At 39.9% G+C, this 15,866-nt stretch overlaps 1 long non-coding RNA gene across 1 annotated transcript in view; it reads left to right on the plus strand.

Annotated features, from left to right (window-relative positions):
• Positions 1-15,866, plus strand: part of LOC121097790 — a 72,433-nt gene that overhangs the window by 55,297 nt on the left and 1,270 nt on the right. The window contains exons 5-7 of the long non-coding RNA XR_005831085.1: positions 10,343-10,469; positions 11,829-11,938; positions 14,022-14,088. This is a non-coding gene — a long non-coding RNA (uncharacterized LOC121097790). The remainder of the gene's footprint in view (positions 1-10,342; positions 10,470-11,828; positions 11,939-14,021; positions 14,089-15,866) is intronic.

A 15,866-nucleotide genomic window follows, 5' to 3' on the forward strand; every position in this document is an offset into this window, starting at 1 on the left:
AAATGATAGAATGAAACTTTTTTCTCTCTCTAATGAGATAAAGTGAATCTATAAATCTTGACTAGCAAACCTCTCTATCAATAAAGACTCTGGACTCTAGGAACATGAACTTTCTTATTGTCTTCCATTTCCTTTGTGAAAGTAGACAGAGATCTTAGCTCTCTGGGGATGTTCTGGTGGACCTAGAGGAATATTCTCCTTGTGGGTACGTTGTGCAGCTGCGAGCAGAAAATTCTGAACCCATGTTACACTGTTGTCTTCACAAATAGTCAAAATTTCCACTCTGGAGCTGACAGACACAGGATTCAAAACTATTACTGAAGTAGAGGCTGGGTGAGGTTGGGTAAAGTTCATCTACGTTGAAAGATCGATCTTTCAGTCAGGGAGGTTTTGCTTTATTTTTTCAAGTTAATTAAATTAAAGGCAAATAATACAGCAAGTAATCGTGATGATGAGGTTGTCAGTGGTGAGGTTGGAAGGAGACACCTTCACATCAAACTGAAGTAGGAAGCATTTCATAACAATGGATTTATAGCCTACTCAAGGCTTCAGAAGAGCAAAAGATAGTTTAAATGAGCAGAAAATTCCCAGAGGGAACAGAAATTCTTCTGGAGCATTTTAAAACATTTGGGTTTGTGAATCAGTGCATGGGAGACTTGGCTGGGACTCCAGGCTGTGCAATCTGCTGTCCACAGTTTGCTTCCCATGGAACCTGGGCAGTACCCCTAATTTTTGCACCCTGTGTGTCGCAACTGGAAGAAAGGGGATTGTCAGAGGTGCCAGTGGGATGAAGGAGCCTTGGGAACTCATGGTGCCAGAAGAGGTAAAGGTCAGTCACGGTGATAGGCAACAGCTCATCCTCACATGAGGCTTGAAGAATTTTCTCTCCCTTGAGAATAATTGAGATCTTCTTAGTGTTTGGTAGGCTTGTCATGTGCTCTCTGCAAATGCTTTGCCTAGAGGACATATCAGTGAGAAACTCATGGGAATTTAATTTTGTATGTTTTATTACAGGAAGCTACACAGCTAAATTCAGTCTCCTCTTGCCCAGAGAGTGATGAAATGTTCTGCCATGCCAAACAGGCTAATTTTCTGCTTTTCTATGAAGAGAGTCATGTGATGAGGTAATGAATGCTAACCTGCTTCTGTGATTTATATTACTGTCTTACCTGTCCCCAGAATCCAGATTTCAGAACTGCTAGTGTTGCATTTATGTTTTAGATTTTTTTTAATCCAAAATAACAGATATTACATTGGGCAGAGCACTGGCAAGAGAGTAGAAATGACCGACTAGAGATCCTATTTCATGGAGAAGAAAATAAGCTTTATGTTTGAGTGACATGGGATGAACATGGGATTAACTGATTTTTATGTACACTGTTGCAGACGAAATTTTCCATTAGATCCAGAACTGTTCTGGGGACACTTCAGTCTGGTTAAGCTGAATAAAATGCTAAAAATCATAAAGTTGCTCCTGAACTCACCTCTAGAATGCTCTAGTCTCTGCAGTAGTAATTCCTTTAATAACTCCTATTACTCCTGAGAGCCCTGTTGTCTGTGCTGCTTTCAAAGGACAACAATAGATGCTCAATTCCGCACTGTTAAAACCCAGATTTTTTGTGTGTTTCATGCTAGGAAATTTTCAAGGACACTTCCTCAAGAAAACCTCACACAGCATATCTTCCCTTTCTTCTGCTCTTCCTTTTGGCTTAATTTTGTATATTGAGACATGATTTAGACTATTGAAGTGAATGAAAAGACTTGTTGATTTCACTGGCCCTTCATTTAGGGTCTGAGAGCCCAAGTTAGATGCCGGTCGTTTCGTATGCATATAAATATATGTGTATATAATATCTATCAAAAGCTTAGGGAGAACAGTAGTGTTTATGAGCCATTCAGATTAATAACCGTGGAGGTGGAAATCACCTATTTATCTATACAGCAAGAGGAGGAAACGTTAGCCATGTTCTCCTGAAGGTGCTTATTTTTGGTGGGGAAAGATGAGTTTTGGAGTATTAGGGTGGTCTTTCTGACATGATTCACTTATTTGCCTTCCTGGACAGTCTGATAGGAATCTTGATGTGGCTTAATTTTATAATTGTGAGAACCTGAGGGCAGACTGTAATGATCCTGGGTAGCCTCACCTGGGGTCTCTATTCCATTCTCCAATGAAATATTAATCGTGAGATGAAAAGCGAAGTAAGAACCTAGCTTGGGCTATGATAATTAATGTAGCGGTTGGAGCCACAAGGCAAAGTGGATTGGTGTTCACTGGCTTAGAGAAGGTGCACGCAAGTTTTTCTTTTCAAACAGGAGTTTGCTTCTGGTGCTAAGCGACTGTCACAACAAATTGTGTGGATACAACTGAGTGCAGAGAATGGGTAGGATGAGAAACCAGTGAAAGGAAAGGAAGACAAATGGGATGACTTAGCTGTTTGTGTTGCTGATGGTTTGTATCATCAAACCATGTCCTGAGAGTCCTTAATTCCAGCATGGCTTCGGTGGTTACAGTGGAACATAGCCTATAGATGTGATTTTTCTGTTGAGGTTTTAAGGTTGTTCAAAGTGGGTGCAGACCTGTGCAATGAGATTAAATTCACTGAACAAGCACAAGGGGGATGTTAAGATTGCTTCCCCTCAGTGCCAAAGCTTCTTCAATTTAACTGCAATGCTGACCCAATTTTAGTTAATGCTTATATTTAAAAATAAGCATTAACTAAAAGCAAATTACTTGAATATTTCTTTAATTTGTTTTTGACAGGATTATAGTACAAGACCACATAGGGTTAGATAGTTCTTGAAACTCATCTGGAATTGTATAGTAGCGCTATCATCTGTGACAGCTGAATGTTCTGCTATAAATACGTTTTTATTTCAGATCTCTGGCTAGTGGTGGGCATCCTGTATATGTAACTGTTGTCTGTGGAGCTGCCAGGGTGAGAACTCACAGGAGCTGAAATCAAGCTTTAGGTAACGGTGTTTGTGTTGCAATAACATCACGTTGTCGGTTGCACTAAATGTAGTACTAATAATGTAGTGTGAAACAAACCCTTCCTTTCTATGTCAACATTTCAGTTAATCTTTAAAGCAACATTAGGCAGCTGCTGTGAACGAAGTTTTGATTTTCTTCATGTTATCTTTCTGATAGAAAACCTGGAAATGTTTTTTGACTGAAAATACCTAATGACTGGCACTTTGGTTTTAGGCCATTTTTAAAACTACTTTTTCAGTGATCCTCAAAATACAGGTTCTGCTGAAATCCATAATGCCTGCCAGGGTCTAATGTCTGAAACTTGGGGTTTGTGTTTTTAAGTCATCTAGTTGGGAAAATACTGGTCTATAATTAATTGTCTTTATGCACTTACTAACGATATAAAGCAAAGCATCTCTTGTAGTTAATAAGTAAAAGGTGGAGCTAATATGAAGATGCTATAATGTAAAACACATTGTTCTTTGTATTTTTGCCTTAGTATCTGTAGTAAAATGGTTAGTTATCTTTGAAGTGGTTGGAGTAGCATATGTGTGTGTGTGTATATGTTTGGGAATCAGAACAGTATGCCTTGCTACTGTGAACAGACAATATTGATATCACCTAAAAATGAACACTTCTTATGTTGAACTGGTATGTTATGAAGTGTCTGTAAGCTCAGTCTTGCAGTAGAGAAAAGTAGATATGGTAAATAAAATGGAAAATTCTTTTTTACTAGAACATTATTGTCTTCTTTGTATAGCTTTTAAATTGTAAATTTAATTGTTAATGTCTTCTTGAGATGTGAGTAGTTAAGAGTTTTCTCATTTTAAAGTACATCTTATTAAACATATGAAAGTCTAAGCTTAGGTGATGTTCCAGCTGTGCAACGCCTGCTAGTATTTACTAGCTGTGTAATAATTTGTGTTGTACCTTCTCCTCTGCCTTCTGCAGGAGCAGCTGTGTTGGTTCGATGCAGCCAGATTAGAGACACTGTGTGCTATTTTAAGGAATTTATTGTTTTCTTGCCTCCTTTTATTGAAAAGAAAATACTTAAAATATACATTTGCTCTTCTTGGAGTCTCCTGAGGCAGACTTTTTCCTAGCATTTGCTGGCTTACATTTATGCTGTATGGGCTGGAGTTGAGTGTATTATTCACCTTGTAGTTACGGAGCCAGAACACACGTTGTTACTTTCTTGAGAACTGGTGGTGTGGTGTCAGCACAGGGTTTGTTCTGTCTGCTCTAACTGGCAACTATATTATTTCAAAAGCAAAGTCTCCTGTATAGCGCCTTTCATCCAGAAAGTACCTCATACCAATCTAGAAACCTGTTTTCACACCATCCATTGTTTTTAGTGCTTTTGGCTGCAGTGGGATGTTTTCTGATTGAGTGGGGTTAAGTAAACTATCTTCACAATATTTCTTTTATCTATAATGCAAATAATACTAGACTGAGAGCCAGCAGCTTGTTGATTTTGATAATTCCTTGGGCTGTAATGATAAAATCTGAATTTCACCATGGTACTATATCTGAATTTCTGTTGTAACTGGACTTAAAATGTCTTCAGTGGGTTTTTTGGTTGCTAATGTCATTCAGTAGCTCAGACTGACCTTCCACAAGATGGCACTTGGAGTATCCTAGTGGAAGCTGTTTAGTACTAACATACAGAAAACCATACTGCATTTTATATCTCAATTTGTGATGTGCTGCCTTTGATTCTTCAATGTCTTAGGACTGGAATCACCACGAACGCCTGTACCCCCAGGTACAGACCCTCGGAATGCAATCACATTGTATAATCTCATTCAGACCATCCCGCTCAGCTTTTATGCTTGTTAGGCTGTTTTCCTTGAAAATCTCCATCTAAATATGAGTTGGTCAGTCCTGTTGTGAATCTGTATGAGTTGAAAGCTTTAGGAGGTATGGCTGCAGGCCACTTAATACAGACATGTGGCCAGAAGTCTTCTGAGTGTGTCAGCTGGAGCTCACAAGGACCATGCTGGGTTTAAAGACATGACAATGAAATACCACAGGAAGAAAGGCAATATTTTTATGGAGAGTAATACATCTTATTGATTCAATACAAATGTAACTGAATATAACTTTTAAAGCCTTCAAGAAACCATGAATATGTAATGCTGGAATTTATTCTGTTTCTATTGTGGTGTTAATGTACCAAGCGCTGGGATTTTCAGATTACTCATCCAGAGGCATGAAAAGGATACTTGCATCTTTGGAAAAGACCTCTAATTATGTGGTAAAAAATTCAGATGTTCATCATTATAGGTCTGTAGAAATGATGTGTTTAAACTGTTTGTGTTAGCTTTTGAAGCTGTTAAAGGGATTGTGATCTCATTTTTCTCAATGCTGTACGAGCATGCTTTGAAAAATACTCCCTGCCCATGCAATGTCGCTGTAGTCAGAGGACAGGAAGTTCAGAGAGCTCAAGTGACTTATCAAATGTCACTCAGGTCTGGAGATACCATTAATAGCTGTGTTGTTTTTGTCTGTCAGGTAACGCTTTTGTTAACTAACAATGCAAACTCTTCCTTTCACATAGATGTCTTCTGTTATTCCTCTGCATCTTTGTCACTTGCCATAGAAAGAGATCAGGAAATAACTTGTTATGCTAGAGTGATTGTGTCAAGACACAGGACTTATAAATCTATATACCCATTGTTTTTAAAATCATGTTCTGAGTGTAAATTAACACTTCTACTTTCTAGGCATAGCTGAAAGGTGCTTTGAAGCACAGGACAGGCAGAAGTAAAGCCCCTTCTGCTACTGTAAGGTGACTGTGGTACTGTCTCATCTTCCAACAATTTGAGTGTTGGACAGTGAATAGAGACCATCCAGGGAGCTCTAACAAGCTGTGTAACTGAGTTAATCCTTGACAGGGATGAAAAGGTTTTCATCCCTCTCAGAGGACTCATTACTTACTGTTGGTATCATTGAGGATGCACAGGTCGATAAGAGATCATGTCCCTGGGCAGACCAGGTGCCAACGCTTGCTACTCTGATCTAGTCCACCGCCTTAGGAAGCTGGATGCCTTTGCAAAGTAACAAGCTTCTGGTTTCTCTGAGTGTGAGGCTTTATCTTTCAGAGCATCTCAGACTTGTTCAGGTTAGATACTTTTAATTCAACAAAACATTGGAACCCTCTCCATTTTTTAATTCTCCAGTCTGAGCCTCTGATTATAGAGTAAAATTCAACTTGGAAGCGAGGGGAATGTGACTGCAAAACTGCAGGTACCATTGCCTTGAGTTCAGTACTGCTTGCCCCTGAGCTTCATGTGTGAGTTGCCTTTTTTTTTTCCTGTCAGCTGAGTTTTAAGAAATAGCTGGTTGTTAATCCCTGATGATGATGAGATTTCTGTTTGCACATTCCTTGTTTGATTAGTGTCTATGTGAGATGCAGGTAAAATCCAGCTTACAGTATAATAAGGGAATAAAACCCTGGAGCTGGAAGGTTAAAAATGTACCTATCAGTCTCAAACTGGCACTTCAGGAGTTGCCTGCCCAGCTTTTGTGAGGGGCTAAAAATGTGCAGATGTTAGATAGGAGGAACTAGAGCCCATCTGTGCTGCTCTCAGCAGCAGTTAGGGAATTGAAAGAGCAGCTGAAGATGTTTCGAAAGCAAGAAAGGGATCTCTGAACTCCTGTTTTCACATAAATTGAAGCAGCATGTGGTGGACTACAACAGATTGTGTTCAGATCAACTCCGAATTTTTTGCACAGACTGCTGCTGTGAGCCTGGGGAATAAAAGGCTTGCAGATATAGCTTAAAGAAGCTGCTACCATAAACTAAACTGCAAACAGGTCAAGGTCTATTTGTTTTTATTTATTAACTTTATTTTTTGCATAAACATTTAATACTCTTGCATCATGTAGCACTGTGTATTTACTGTGTGAGTAGTCACGCACCTTCTCTCAGTTCTCTTCTGAGAGGAGTTTGAATAAATGTCTTTGGTAGAGGTTGTTCCAGAGATGGGTTTGGAGCACATCCCTAAGGAATGGAGAGGAACTGGCCACCCACGGAGTCATACGCTGTACTTTTAAAACTGTTTAGTGCTACTGTGTTTTACCTATGTACATGGACTGGAAACCGTGTGTCTGGGCTTTCCTTTGAAGGATGTAGTGAGACTGGCCCAGCTCAAAGCTCTAGAAAAGACTTAGGCTAATTTTTAATATTAATTTGTTCTCCATGCTTAGAAATGGAAGTGTTGTCTAGGAAAACACAAAGCCTTACTAGAAAAGGAGCAATCTGATGCTAGTTTGGTTAATCTTTCTTTAACTAGATTTCTTCCTAAGACTTTGAGATTACTGCCTTGGTGTGTGGGAAAACATTGTACCTTTTCCTATATTACAAAAACATCATAATATATCAATTATAGAGGAAGGCTAATCCAAATGCCCTTGAAACTAATTGGAATGCTTACCTTAGCTTCAACAGGCCTTTCTATTTAATGTGGTGTGATTTGGCTCAGACCCCTCTTAAAAACAAAACCCACAAGATATTCCAAAAGTGTTTTCAAGAATGTTGACAGACACCTTCCCCGCAACAGCCTCACTCTTGTTAGTGTTTCAGATGAGGAGACTGAAGTGGGTAATTAACATGTATGAGCTGCATTTACAAGCTGAAAACATGTTCATTGTTTTATCACTTAAAGATTCACTGCCTTGCTCAACACTAAACTGAGTAAAACTGGGAGGAAAGTGATCCTAGTTTTTGTGAAAAATATAATTCTGAAAGTAAGGAACTAACTGGCTAAGGTTGTATGCAATTCTGGCAACTATCTTATGGTATCTCTGCGAATAAATTCCCTTTCATCCATCACTGGCAGCCAGAAAGAACTTTGTGATACCTGATATTAGGCTGTTATAATGAAACTGTATAAACTTGTTTTAATGCATCGCTCGGACACTTTTTGTATGTCTTGTACTTCTTTCAAAAGAGCTTTATGTTTAGGAGTTTAAATAAACTGGCAAAGTTTTGTTTGAATCAGAGGGATCTGGGGTACCTCCTGGCCTCCCAACAGGTGATTCCCTCTGTAGACAAGGCATCTCTGGAGATGTGGGCTAGTGTCATTCAAATGCAATACACTACAATCTGTATTTCCCAGATTTTAGAGTGATTCTGTGGTGAGCAATCTGCTATGGAATAAGATGTATTGTGTGACACCTCTCTCCGCTGGTGGAAGCCAGTTGCTGCTGAAACGAGCAAGTTTCCTCCAAGGAGTTGTTGCACCTAGTCAGCTAGAGATGAGTTTATTTCCCTTAAGGCTCTCTTTCTCCCTCTGCCAGCTCGTACTAGTGAACCTGCCTTCCCACACCAGGCACATTCTTTTGATGCACCAAATACTCCTTCAGCAAGCTGCTGAAATATCTGCTCTGCTCTAGTGAATATACCAGTATTATTCCCAAAGTGGTATTGGGCAACTGATTTCCAAAGACTTTGGCAGAATCTTTAAAGGGCTGGAGTTGATATTAGGCAGGAGAGCTTTGGCGTGGAGTTCTGCCTGACTCAATTGTTTCATTTCCCAACAGAGTCCCAAATGCAAGCTCTCTGCTTTGTGGCATGTTGCTTTTGACGAGCTTATACCTGTACCAGGGCATGAAGCCATCTTTTGCAAGTTTTAGAAAGGTATGTTGTTTCTTGGCTGAAGAAACAAGGAACAGAAAAAAAATCATTTGGTGAGTTTCAGTCAGGAATTTTTGTAGGGAAAAACCCTTAGAGGCAGCATAGTTGCAGTATATGAGTCATCTGAAACACATAACATGAATTGGGTAGTAAAGTCACCATCCCCTTCTCAGAAAATTAAGTTAATTATTATTTCTAGAAGATTAGGAAGGGTAGGGGAGAGTGGATAGATGTTTAACAAGTTGACCTTCCAAAGTTCATAGAAGTAATTTCTCAGTACAGGCTAAAGATAAGATCAGAACCCGTGGGACAAACATGCCTCTAGAATAAATGCAGCATACAAATAGTTTTAATACAAAGTTCAACAAACTTGCTGTAATAGACTGCTTGTTTTAGTTGTTCACATATATATGAGCAAATAAATGCTTGTATATTGGAAAATATACAAAGTTTCTGTAGAAACTGCAAATCTGTAGAAAATTCCAACGTCTCGGAGAGAGATGACACTGAAAAATAATGTAGCTATAAAGATGCAGGAATATCTAAGTCGTAGAGTGTTCATATAGTAGCTTGTTACACAGGGATTGTTGGGGGTTTTCAGCAAGAATGACTGATGTGACATGCACTCTGTCCTGGTGATGCTGAAGGGTTTAGCAGCTGTGAGAGAAGAGATGCCCATTTACAGCAGCACATGCCTGAACGGTGCTTGGGCATGTTACAGGATGCTGCATGGCTGGGGAGACTGCACAGCCATCTCAGGCCAAAACAACATATCCGCAGCCTGTAAATTAATTCTTGGGGGATCATTTTCTCTAAGTAAAAATGAACTTGTATTGTAAATAACTATTACAAATCACTTGGTGTAATATATTAGAAAGTTATAGCACTTTTTAAGGAGATGCTCAGTGTTTGTGATCAGGCACAGAAAGATGTGACACAGGTTGTTCTCCTGTAGCACAGGAAGAAACCTGGATAATTTTTGTGCTAGAGTAACCCTGTGGCTGAAGCACAGGCCAGGAGATCTGGGTTGAGTCCTTGCCTCTGTTATGGCAATCACTAAGCAGACACATAATCTCTGTGAACTGGTTCTGTGTCCTTAAATGACTGAAAACATTTATTTGACAGCCAGTCACACCTATGTGATATTCATGTGACAGACTGATGACACCCAGATAAGATCAGAACTTTTCCTTGTATTATGAAATTCTATTCTTGTATAAGAGTATTTCTGCTATTACATGTTCATTTGTGTGCCACTCAGTTATTTATTTGGACTTTTTTCTTTTCTACTACACTTGTGTATTTGTGATGAACTGTAAAATCTTTGAGCGCACCCTCAGGATACCGTTTAGTAATGACACTTCGACTTTTAATGGTGTTCCAAGACTAACAGCAGTACTGTGACAGCAGGACAAGTTTGCTTACCCTTTCCCAAATGACAAAAGAGGGAGAAAACCATCAAGACTTTATACTAAATGCATTCAGTTTCAAAATATGAAAGCATTCCAGAGTTAAGTGGTACTGAAAATCCTGTAGCAAAGTTTTATGGGAAACTAAATTGAAAAAAGCGTATTTTCTAAAATTATGTTCTATTTTAATAGTTTATATTAATAACACAGGTGAAAAACTTCATAAAAATTGGAGGGATATATGGCAACCTCGCATAATTCTATAGATGCATGTAACTAAAATATTTTGCTAAAGCTGTTTATGTCTCCTTCTATCTTAAGATCAGCGACTTCCATAACATTTGACCTGAAGTGGAAGCTTCGATTCAGCAAAGAATTTGAGGATACTAAGGACTGTAACAAATCTTTTGCTCAGCAAAAGTACTTGATCACATATCTACCCTTAACTGTAAGTACAGCTGCTCTTTTGTAATCACATGTACGCTTAAACTCAAATTAAAATCCATAAAACATAAAAGGAAAGTAATGCAAGATAATTGTTTGACAGTGATAGTTGTTTTTTTTTTACCTTGCAAAGCTTGTATGAAGTACAATTTATTTCCCAGTACAGTTGTGCTCACAGGTAATGTTTTTATTCACGGGCTGAATTGAAGAGTTGAATAAAGTGTCAGGTGTACTCATGTACACTGATGGTAGCGGTTTTGGTAAGTGATACGGAAAATGAAAAGTCCTTTTAGAATGAAATGAAGTATGTTACTTTCTTTGTTTTTTCTTTTTAATCTTAAGTTTAAATTTTTAGATATTTTTTAAGAAAATAATGTAAGTGAAGAAATAAAATGTGCTTTCTTGGTGTTACAATTTCATAATATTTAGATTCAACTGAAATTATGGCATGTTTTTCACTGAACTTATAAATTCTCTCAACGGTACTTTCAGTGGAAAACTTTTATCCAGAAACTTGGTTCTCAGCTCTGGAGTCTTGATCCGTTGCAGTGCATTTTGCACTGCCAGTCAGCATGCTGGAGCAATTCTGGGGCAGGAGCTGAATTCCTAAGTGCCACAAAACATGCCCATGGCAGGGTGTGCAACCTGATTTTTCGGAGGCACTGACTTTGCAATGCACTGAGTTCCAAAACTCTAGGAGCTGTTGTTTCCATTACAGCTTACCATAGTGGGGACATCAAACAAATTGAGCAAATTGACAGCTGGTACATGGCTTATTGTTGCTGCTGAGACATTTATGAATGCCTGGCTGGTTTTCTTCATGGTCACTAATAGAAAAACTTTTAAAATAACTCAGTGGGCTCAGGGGGGAGAAAAGGGAAGTCTGCAGGGAGAGAAGATTGAAGATTGCAAGGTAGGCCACAGTGGATGATGGAGTAAGAGACAATAGATGGAGAGTGGTGTTACACAACAGTCACTTAGTTCTGTGCTGGGATTGTTGGCCTGAAGGGGAGAAGCAAAACTCAGAGGAAGGTCAACAGAGCAGGCTGCTTTTCTAGCAAGCCTGCGTACAAAAAGGAGCAGCGTGGGTAGCAGGCACACAGAAGATCTGGCTTTCCCGGGCTCAACAGCCTTGTCTGTGTTTCCTGGTTGCAGTTAAGTGTGGGGAGTACTTCGTAAGTCCTGCATGTTACCTTAGTGCTACTTAATATCCATTGTGACTATTCCAGGTTAACTAAGGGCTCAGTACGTTCACTGGCTGTGCACATTCTTTGTCTCTTTCAAATATCCATGAATAACAGCCACGCCTGAGGCAAACCTATGAGTGACTTTGCATAAGCTCTTCACGTATGCTTTCTTCCAGGTAAGAGAATAAGAGCAGATCAAGATCAGACCAGGGGATGGAGCGCAATATGACCTCTTTGTGCTTCGCCACTGTGTTTACCTAAGGCCACCTCCCTCCTGAGGTATATGGTGAGAACCTGCTTCCTCCTACACGTGCCCTTCAGTTATTTTGTCGATGTTTCTCTGTGAACAAGAAGTATCCAGAAATTCTCCAAGGTTTTACACTTCGCTTTTTATCAGGCATGTGTGTGACTGCAGTGGTTTGAAGAACAAACTGTGCAATGCTTCTGTACTGTCTTATTACTTCACACTTTTGCACGATTCCTATGCATTGTCTCACACTCTGGCACAGGTCCAGGCAAGAAAGCTCAGTGAGAGTAGGGACTAGCTTGAACTTGAGTCTAAGGTCATGATAAATAGTCCTGTGGAACTGTCAGCTCAATGCTTACTGGTAGTGAAGCAATCTAAGTGTTAGGGAAGGATGGAGGCCAAACCAGAAGGCTGCAGCATAAACCTGTCGTTCATCTGTGCTTAGATTACTGGATGTGGTGCTGTTTTTCTCATCTCAGCATACGAGAGATCTGGAGAAGGTCTAGAGGAGGCAAACCAGGTTGATATAAGGTACAAAACAGTTTCTGTATTGGCAACAAGACTGAGAGGAATATAGTACAAGTGTATGTGTGGTGTGGAGAGGGATCAGTTGTGTAATTTCTCTTCAGTACAAGTACTCAAGGTGACATGTGAAATTACTAGGAATTAGACAAAAATAAATGGAAGGCGCTAGCAAGTGAACAAACTCTATCAGATTTCAGCCAGTTTCCTCAGCTGCAAATAGCTGCAGGTAGCAAAAGACACAAGACAAGCATCACATGCTTGTCCTGTTCTCTGTGTGTGTCTGCTAACGCCTGCCCGCTGCTGAGGATGGGATGCCAGGCTGGCTGGACCCTTGGAGTCAGTCTGGCCTGTTTTATGTTTGTGCCCCTAACAGGCAGTGCAGATACTAGTTAGCTTGTGTGACAACGCAGGCATGTGTTCAGCCACAGCGAGCTGCAACAGCAGAGACAAGGTCACAAGCTCCCCACGACATCGCAGAATAGTTCTGATCTGCAGTTATTGCTGCTAGCCTTGAATGCTAACCTTCAGGGTGTCAGGAGTGCAAAAGAAGGCTTTAGATAACACCCGGGTGTTATCTGATCTCCCAGGGAATTGATATCAAAGATAGCCCATGGTGCTGGTCACCTTGGTACCACACCATTGTGCCCTGCTGAGCACATATCAATCTGGACTGATAAACAGAGCAAGTCAGGTACTTCATTGTCACAGCTTTTCTATGTGGCTTCAGCCTTGAGGGAAAGGGTCACTTAATATTACATCCTCGGGCTCTTTGATAGAAGTTTTGCTTGATGATTCAAACTTAGCTTTTTCACAATCAGGACAAATATTTACCAGGGAACCAGAAACACCTCCTCCTTTTCATCCCTGCTTGGGACAATTGCTCTGTGGAAAAAATAAAAAAAAATGGAGTATGCTGCAGCTGGTCTGACAGCTGTCAAAAATGTGAGCAGGTTATAAATAAGCTGTTTCTCTCTGTAGAATAATTATTGGCAAGGGCATAGGACTAATCTAGAGTATCTCACCTCTAGTCTAGAAATAGCTGCTTGACAGACAAAAAATAAAGCACACTAAAAGAACTCAAACCCAAACTAAAGTCATTCAAGCAAAAATATACACCTAAAACAGGAATAGTACACTTTTGGTAAAATAGCTGGGGAGAAGCAAGGAAGATACCTTTAGTGAAATTTCTCCAAAAAACCCAACTTGAACAAGATCTTCAGGGGATTTGGGGTTTTAATCTGTTAGATGCTGAATATGTATATTGAAAGGTAACTCTTGGTACAGCAGCCTTGCACATTTATTTCATTAACCTATGCTCAGCTTTAAGCTTTGACATGTGCAAAAATGGATGGTTGTCAGCTAAATGTGGAATTACACAAATCACTAGGTATTTCTAAAACAAATTTCTAAAGCTAATTGGGGAATTAGTTACTGAAAGGCTTTATTCTTGTGCAGAAAGCCTGCCTCTTTCTTTCCTGTAAATTTGCTGTGCCAAATCTTGGCAGAGTTCATTGTGAATATTTCATATGTTCCTAAACCACAGAAATGACCCCAGAATACATGCACATATTTCAAAATATCACATTCTGTTTTACAGCAAGTGGCAATTCCTTTCATGTTCCAGCCTCCTTGAACTAGTCCAGAAACAGAGCTGTCAATTATAGGTGAGAAACCTTGACCTATGAAATAATTCTGTTATACTTCAATGTGTTACTGTTATATTGTGACTAGGTGATAAGATTGTCTTTGAAAAAGATACTCGTTTATCCAGTTTTATGAGGAACAGTTCCAGGGGACTTCAAATTTTACTCCCAGCAGTCAGTGTTGCAGCACGTGGTGCCACTGTGGGGGGGAAATGGGGATCTAGAAGAACTTATATTTGAATATATCACTTCAGCTGATCTTTCAATGTGCTTGAAAGCCCTGATAAGAGGAAGGGACTTGCATGCTTAAATCTGTTAGAATTTCCCAGACTCTTGAAGTTAGGGCAGAAAGAAAATGTTGCAAGTCAGGAACACCAGAATTGGTAACCTGGGTCTAAGCAGCATCTCCCTCTGATAGTCAGTAGCAGCTGCTTAAGAGGAAGATTAAAATAAACCCTGAGGGTAGGAAGTAGCATGATAACTTTAACACAGTCCTTTTGTAAAGCCCCATAGCTAAAAACTAATGTGCTTTGCTGCAGAAATGCTTATTTTTCTTTGAGGAACTAGATGGTGCTGGCTATATTCATTCTGGATGCCCTTAGCTGTGCATGTTTCTAAGCCTTTCAGGAATGACGTTAAATCCTTTATCCTAATTGATTCTTGTTCTTGATAAAATAAAGAAAACTTTAAAGTTAGGCTAAAGAACTGCAAAATGGCTTAAGCTGTGGCAAGGAAATTAATCCAAGAATCTCCAAAGGCTTTCTGCAGCGCTTTCTGTGAGATTTCGTGTTACTGAGTTAAACAAGCTCATTGTTTTACATGCTGCTTTTCCAGTTTCAAATTACCCACTTGTATTTGAAAACTACTGTTTTGACTTGAGGGAAAATATGTACGGAAAAGATGCTCAGTGCTCATCGTTAGGCTGTGCCTCTTCAAGGTTTCTTCTCTGTTGGTTATTCCAGTCAAGAAACTGGAGCATTAGCTTTTGTGGGGTATTTTCTATTTTGGGGCATATGTTTGCCAAGTTGCTTGGTCTGGCACATCACAGTATGATGCAGCAGTTTATTTAATTAAGTTATCAGTTGCTAAATACCAGTATAGATTAAAAAAACATAACTGAACACTGACTGTAGGATTGTAGAGGCTAAAGGCTGTGGCTTCAGATGATCCTGTTATCCTGAACTCCTGTAAATATTTATGAATCTATTGACATTAAGATAAGAAGAGGAAAATTCCCTACCAGCTTCATGTGCAGTTTAATCTTTGACTAGGTCATAGCTGCTGTTTGTTTGAAATGAAAGTGCATGTGTTTACTTTTTCCCCAAACCACATCAATGTTGAGATCCTGATGGAGGTCTGAGTGCAGCGCATGTGAGCTGCGCTTTCCCCTGCTTGTTGTGCTTGGGGAACAAAAACCTTGAAAGGCGCAGTCCTTCTGGGAAATAAGCGTGGCTGTAGTCCCTGGAGGCTCAGGACGGTACCTCTTTGCATCCCGCTAGTTTCTGAAAGGAAGCCTGTGCTCTGGGACGTAGGAAGCACTCTGGGTTTGGCTGTCATCCCCATACGCTGCCATCTGAGGACAGAGCAGCGATCCTGGCCTGTTTTCTAAGGAGGGGCAGGGGAAATTCATGCACAGCCACCCAGCACTCTGCACTGCTTCTCTATGTGGACACTTCACGTGTGACCTCAGAGTGACTGTGTTTTTGCAAGATACCCCCAGCCATCTCACAGTATAGTGGGCTACTTTGTGCTTGCTAGCAGCATCTTTTTCAGGGTGTGTTTATACAGACTAGCTGGAT

Source organism: Falco naumanni, chromosome 15, assembly GCF_017639655.2.
Source record: "Falco naumanni isolate bFalNau1 chromosome 15, bFalNau1.pat, whole genome shotgun sequence".
Taxonomy (NCBI): Eukaryota; Metazoa; Chordata; class Aves; order Falconiformes; family Falconidae; genus Falco; species Falco naumanni.